The 7,345-nt window shown below is 40.9% G+C and overlaps 1 protein-coding gene across 4 annotated transcripts in view; it reads left to right on the top strand.

Moving 5' to 3' along the window:
- The window catches only part of LOC123980744 (synapse differentiation-inducing gene protein 1), a 51,938-nt gene that overhangs the window by 28,939 nt on the left and 15,654 nt on the right, over positions 1–7,345 (top strand). Inside the window, exon 1 of one of the 4 annotated variants that reach the window (XM_046065274.1) lies at positions 4,280–4,317. The exons of 2 other annotated variants lie outside the window; for them this stretch is intronic. The gene's annotated coding sequence lies outside the window, so the exon portion shown is untranslated. Of the gene's footprint in view, positions 1–4,279; positions 4,318–7,345 lie in introns of those variants that run through there. One more of the 4 variants, XM_046065278.1, reaches the window with a different exon arrangement.

Raw genomic sequence — 7,345 nt, 5'->3', positions numbered from 1 at the left:
GAGCAGAGAAGTGTGTTAGACTGCGACTCTGCGTAGGGTTTTGGGTGGGTAACTGCTGAATTAGAAGGGCAGAGAAGTGTGTTAGACTGTGACTCTGCGTAGGGTTTTGGGTGGGTAACTGCTGAAAAAGAAGGGCAGAGAAGTGTGTTAGACTGAGACTCTGCGTAGGGTTTTGGGTGGGTAACTGCTGAAAAAGAAGGGCAGAGAAGTGTGTTAGACTGCGACTCTGCCTCCTGGTCTCAACTCTTGGTTGTCGTGGATTTGGTCCACTAATAAACTTGGCCAGATTTCTAGAAATGAGAGCTGCTCCTTCCCAAGTGGGATGGATGCCGTCTCTCCGGATCAGACCAGGTCTTCCCCAGAAAGTCTGCCAATGATCTACAAAGCCCACATCGTTTGCTGGACACCACCTCGACAACCAGCGGCGGAATGACGACATGCGGCTATACATGTCATCACTGGTCAGATTTGGCAGGGGTCCAGAGAAAACTACGGTGTCCGACATTGTTTTTGCATTGTCAGTTCCCCAAAGAGTAAAATGTTATCGTGCTGGTCAAAGCAAAACCACACAGGAGTGCCGACTCAAGAAAGCCAAATCCCGGACATTTTGGGTGGTTTAGAAATCCCGGCTGGATGCATTGTTTTGGCTACCAAAAAGAGGACGTAAGGTCACTATTGACCTCTGCAGTGAGGACATGCAGGCAGGAGTTGACCTCATTAATAAACCCAACAAGCTGTAGTTTTCTGCTAAATGTGACTCGGGCCACATTCCTCATTCAGGAAGATGACATGTCCTTTGTTTCCTGTAAGTATCCTACAGTCTGATGAGCAGCATGAAGCAGCTCTGAATCACTAACTTACCTCAACACGTGGTTAAAGACGTAGAGAGCTGCAGACAGCATCAACCATCCAGTATGTTCAAAAGGAAAACCCACTGTTCAGAGTGTGACAGCTGTTAGATGACAGCCTCAAAGTGCTGCACAGTTTATTCATCTGTCAGTGATCCCCTGCAGCTGCTTCCTGTTTTACTGTCGGCTTCTCAAACCTCTAAAGGGTCGGTGTGTAACATTTCTGAGGATCTACTGACAGAAATACAATATTGTAACCGAGGCAAAAAGGGAGTGGTTCAAATCTTATCTCTCAAATATTTAATTACCAGTTGCCATGGGTTTCCCACAATTAATAAAATTCAAAGATGTGAGTTTCGACCGGAGGAAGATTTAATTTAAAAAAATATCAGGCTTTGGGCAATTTTATTTGCTGCACAAGCACAACAATAAAACTAAATAAGATGTAGATGCCAATACTGCCAGAAATGCTAAGGGATAAAAGCACACGGTTAAAACACCTCAGCATCTACAGGAGCCAGACCTGCAGGGGGGTTACCTGTGGGCCACCCAGGTGCCTGGACAACACCACTCTCACTGGTGTGCAGCCAGTGAGACACAGCAAGACGCACACAAACGCCACACAATAAAACTGAGTTAAGCATGCTGTCATACACACCACCACATGCAGTCAAGGGGAAAGGAGTTCCCACAATCCACCACCCTGTCCGTCCGGCAGAACACTAAAAAAGGGCAAGAAATGGCCAACAAGCTGAGGGAAATGGTACAGCCAAAAAAGAGAAAACAGCCACACCCCTGGCAGACCTTAGCAGTTGGCGCAAACATTCACAGGGGCCCATCCACCTGTAACAAATCTAATAAGAATAGACTAAAATTCAAGCATGAATAGCAGCAGTTGATCAGGCAGGCAAAACAGCAGTGGCTATACAACCCTAAAATTACAAGAATTTAATTAGTTCAGTAGTTTAACACATACTACAAAAACATACCTGCTAAATACCTGACAGATGATATTTACCTCAAACAATGCAGTAAGTAGTCAACCCAGCTCGGACTCCTCGTTTATGGATCGGATGTTTAGGCCCACTGCAATGTGAATCATTCTAACAAAAGGCACACAAACTAGTAAACTTGCATAGCTCTACTAGACAATATCTTTTTACCTCAGCGTTAACCACTTCCTTCTCTGTGGTGAACCTTTAGCACGACAGGCTATTCGGCTGACGAGGTCTGGACAACAGGTGACTTAAAATTACTGTGATTAAAACATGTTCACAAGTTAAAAACATTGTCAGCCTTGACTCATAACTCCTACAAGACATACCTGCTGTCTAGCCGCACTGGACCACAATGCCTACAGGGAGATCCTGAGTGTTCTCTATAAATCAACTCCTAAAGAGGCACAGGTGTGTGTCTGCTTCTAGAGAGACGGGGGGTGGAGCTTCACTGAGAGGCTGCAACCGACCGTGGCCTTACTAGGCCAAAAACCTGCCTATCACAATATAACATCCATAACTATGTTGTCAGTGGTGTATAAAGACCTTACATAAACTTTATATTTACCTTTAGAATGAGACGTTTATATCTACAGACACCGCAAGTTCTCTTACATGGATGTCGCCATGTTGCACTGTAATGTTTCTACAGTAGCCCAAATGGACAAACTGCTCTACAGAGGGCGTTTCATCACTTGGTGGTGGTTCTTCTTCTTATGTAATTCCAGCAGTGTAGGCACTCGTCACTACGTTAAACACGTACTAAGAAGAAGAGGAAGAAGTAATAATAATAATAACATACAGTCTCAGAGTTGTCTTCTGGTTTATTAGAAGTAAGAGAAGGGAAATTTGAAAATGGAGGACTCATGTGTAGCCCAAAGGTCAGCAAATAAGTCTGGCATCAGGCCAAATTAGTTAAAAGTTATTAGTCAATTGATTATTTATGATCCATCATTTTCTAGTGTTCCTCCTTAGCTCAGTCCATAGTGCACAGGACTCCTGTTCAGGGGGTGGTGTTCAGTCCCTGCTAGCTGCTAGGTTATTTTCCCCTCTACCTTTTCAACAAACCCATCATGAAGAGATTGTTTTACATCAAGCAGAAAATAATCACGTGCAGGAGTGTGTGCGTCCCAGCGATTGGTCCATATCCCGCTATGGAGCTAGTTTTCATTTCCCCAGTAACTCCAGGCAGAGGAAATTCCTGCGTTTCTCATTCAGGGGAATCTGATGTCACGTTTTCTGACTGCTTTTTCAGAGGTGCATGCCAGAGACTCTTTTGAATTTCTTTCAGAACTTTTCAAAGTAAAAGCTCTAAATTAAACACGACATAAAGAACTACTGCAAAAATGTAACTTTAGCTGTCATGACTGAGATCTGTAATGACTGAGCCTTTAACTTCATGTATTAAGTGGTTTCTAATGGACTGTTGAGGTTTACATTTTCCTGTTAGCTGTCAGTGTTTGATGCACTAGATGTGATAGCATTGAGATGTTCTTCATTTACTTGGGTATGTTAGTCTATTGAGCCAACACTCCCAAGATGTAATAAGATGTATAATTACGGGGGGGAAATGTTCAGTATTTCCTCTCTATGCACTTAATGATGAAGAATTTATAATATTTCTGTCAGTCTTTTTAAAAAACAAAAATTCATAGTTGATTATAGTCATATTAAACGTTTTCACCCTGAACTTTTTTCCAGCTACTAATATTTCATACTCCTGTGAATCCTACAATGAACCACAATTCCTCTACTTGTTGGAATCATTTCCAGTTTGTTTTGTGCTTAAGAATTCAGTCACCCTAAAAATTATGATCAGCTTACAAAAATCACAAAAATGTGGTCATAGTATATATCAACCACACTTGTTTTAATAAGTCTCATTAACATTTGGAGCTTATAAATAAGGAATGCAAAACATGCCATATTCTCGGATTGCAATATTAACAATTTTAAAAGCGAAACTCATTCTCCAACAGAAGATTTTCTATTAGTAAACCTACCAGAGTAACAGACAAATCTGCTACACTAATTGATAATACTTTCAACAATGAAACAAAATGAGGAATTGTATTCACATATACACTCACCTAAAGGATTATTAGGAACACCATACTAATACTGTGTTTGACCCCCTTTCGCCTTCAGAACTGCCTTAATTCTACGTGGCATTGATTCAACAAGGTGCTGAAAGCATTCTTTAGAAATGTTGGCCCATATTGATAGGATAGCATCTTGCAGTTGATGGAGATGAGCACTAAGGGGCCCAAAGTAGAAAGAAACATCAACAAAGAAAACATCCCCCACACCATTACACCTCCACCAGCAGCCTGCACAGTGGTAACAAGGCATGATGGATCCATGTTCTCATTCTGTTTACGCCAAATTCTGACTCTACCATCTGAATGTCTCAACAGAAATCGAGACTCATCAGACCAGGCAACATTTTTCCAGTCTTCAACTGTCCAATTTTGGTGAGCTCTTGCAAATTGTAGCCTCTTTTTCCTATTTGTAGTGGAGATGAGTGGTACCCGGTGGGGTCTTCTGCTGTTGTAGCCCATCCGCCTCAAGGTTGTGCGTGTTGTGGCTTCACAAATGCTTTGCTGCATACCTCGGTTGTAACGAGTGGTTATTTTAGTCAAAGTTGCTCTTCTATCAGCTTGAATCGGTCAGCCCATTCTCCTCTGACCTCTAGCATCAACAAGGCATTTTGACCAGGACCAGGACCACACCCCTAAATGCATTGAAGCAACTGCCATGTGATTGGTTGATTAGATAATTGCATTAATGAGAAATTGAACAGGTGTTCCTAATAATCCTTTAGTGTATATATCATTCTCCAATCTTTCAAATTGTTCAATTAGATGGACACAAAGAAAAAAACTCTGTAGTCACTTATAGAAATTTCCATCTAAGTAACAGATCAAAATTTAAAGAAAAGATGGAGAAGGTTTCCTTTGAAAAGGTAGATAAAGAGAGTGCTGTGAACTGAGCTTGCCAAGCATTTATGGAGCTATTTAATTCAATTTTCACAAAATGTTTTCCGCTGGTTACTTGTTCTGCTGACACTGGAAAGAAATCTAAATCCATGGTTTTCTACTGGGTTGAAAAAGTCAAAAATAAAAAACAAAATATACAGAAAATAGATCTCACCAACTCCTTTAAACTTAGCTGTTTTATAAATCTTACGAAAATAAATACATTCAGTGAACAGTTTACAAATGCCGACAGTAATATCAACGTTACATGGAAAATTATTAATCAGTTACTTGAAAGAAAAAAGCCCTCCTTACGATTGGAAAATGGCTTTTCCAGGATCTTTTACAAACTATCGTCCGATTTCAATATTTCCTTGTTTTTCAAAGATATTGGAAAAACTAGTTTATAAGAGAATCCTGAAACACTTGAACATATCCAGTATTCTGTATAATCATCAGTATGGATTCCAGAAAATCATTTTACTTATCTGGCACTTTTAGAACTTACTGATAAAATATATACAGCTTTGGATAATAATGGGTGTGCAATAGATATATTTTTAGACCTTTCAAAAGCATTTTACACTGTCAACCATGCTATCTTGCTTTCAAAAGTATATAGATATGGATATCATGGTAAAGTTTATAAGTAGCTTTGTTAACTATGTTGTTAATAGAGAGCAATATGTTTTTATAGATGATAAACTGTTAAGATTTGGGTTGGTGTTCATGTTTTTCCTGTTTAGTCTGTTTTCATAGGTTTGGTTTTGTGTTCTGTAAGCTTGATTTGATCTTGTTTAGGGTTTTGTAGCTTAATCTGGTCTCTTGTTCATTCGCATGGTTGAGTTTCCTAGTATCTGTCATAGTTCTTAGTCCTGCGTTTTAGTTCTTTGCCTTTGTTCTTAGTCTTGTGCTTTAGTTCATGTTTAATGTTTTTCCTGGTGTGTGTACAACTGTGTCTTAGTCCTTAGTCTTATGTCTCCATGTTTTAGTGGGCATTCACACCTGCCTCGTTTGATCCGGACTTTCGGACTTTTCAGTTTGGTCCGAACCAAAAATTCACGTGTGAAACCTCCCACGGGCCGCAGTCCGGACCAAACAGACGAAATTTGGTCCGACGAAAACAGGTAGTCTCGGTCCGGATCAAACTGAACCATGGTTCGGTTCGTTTCTGGTGTGTAAAGCATTTTTTGGATGGTTGGGACATTCAGACTATTTACAGAAAGTTTGGCGGTTGCCTTGTAAACCAGAAACAAACAAATGCACGGAGAAATGGATTGAAAGAAGGACACAATTATAAACCTTTCGTGATGGATCATCTTTTCGAACAGACGGCCACTATAGAAGCACACTTCCCCTCATCTCTTTGGTCTCTCCTGAAACGGAGGTGCTGAAGGATCGCTTGCTGTCTTCTCCTCCTTTCCTGTCGGCGACTTTATTATGTTCGCACAAAAAGGACGTTTAATTGCGAATTTGAACTAGCCTTCAGTAGAGTTGGTGCTGCAGGTAGTAATGCCAGAAAAATAACAATATAGAGGCAAATATGTTTATTTTTTATTCATTCATTCTTGTCAGATACCCGCTGAACTGTTTAATGAACCAATGTCAAGTATAGGAGAAGAGCAGCCCACATAGATGATGATGACAGGATGCAGGTCTGTCATGTAAAGTTCTTTAATGCGGTTGCAGATTTGCAGTGTGAAACCAAACCAAAACTAACCGAATGGATCAAAATGTAGGCCTATTGAAACATGAACTTTGGTTCGGACCTTGGTGCAGACTTTCGGGTGTGAAAGCCCCCTTAGTGTAGTCCTGTCTCCTGTGTGGTCCGGTCTCTGTCCATGTTTTGTGTTTTACTTTGCTAGAGCTGTCCTTGTGTGTACCCATGTACTTTACTTCCTGTTTTATTTTGTAATCTTCTGCCTGGTGTCCTTGTCTAGCTTTGTTCCTGTTTCCTGATTACCTGATGTGTTTGACATTAACAAACCCAGGATCAGAGTTATGAGTAAGAAGTTCAGAGTTAATATTTATACAATTACACTGAAAGGTTTGATTTAGTGACACTGGTAGTTGGAGGGGATGTTGCTGTAATTCTGGTAGTTGGAGGGGATGTTGCTGTAATTCTGGTAGTTGGAGGGGATGTTGCTGTAATTCTGGTAGTTGGAGGGGATGTTGCTGTAATTCTGGTAGTTGGAGGGGATGTTGCTGTAATTCTGGTAGTTGGAGGGGATTTTGCTGTAATTCTGGTAGTTGGAGGTGATGCTGCTGTAATTCTGGTAGTTGGAGGTGATGCTGCTGTAATTCTGGTAGTTGGAGGGGATGTTGCTGTAATTCTGGTAGTTGGAGGGGATGTTGCTGTAATTCTGGTAGTTGGAGGGGATGTTGCTGTAATTCTGGTAGTTGGAGGGGATGTTGCTGTAATCCTGGTAGTTGGAGGGGATGTTGCTGTAATTCTGGTAGTTGGAGGGGATTTTGCTGTAATTCTGGTAGTTGGAGGGGATGTTGCTGTAATTCTGGTAGTTGG

This window comes from Micropterus dolomieu, linkage group LG12 (assembly GCF_021292245.1).
Source record: "Micropterus dolomieu isolate WLL.071019.BEF.003 ecotype Adirondacks linkage group LG12, ASM2129224v1, whole genome shotgun sequence".
Classification (NCBI taxonomy): domain Eukaryota; kingdom Metazoa; phylum Chordata; class Actinopteri; order Centrarchiformes; family Centrarchidae; genus Micropterus; species Micropterus dolomieu.
Note: the sequence above shows the minus strand (reverse complement) of the source record. Positions and strands in the feature narration are given on the sequence as shown.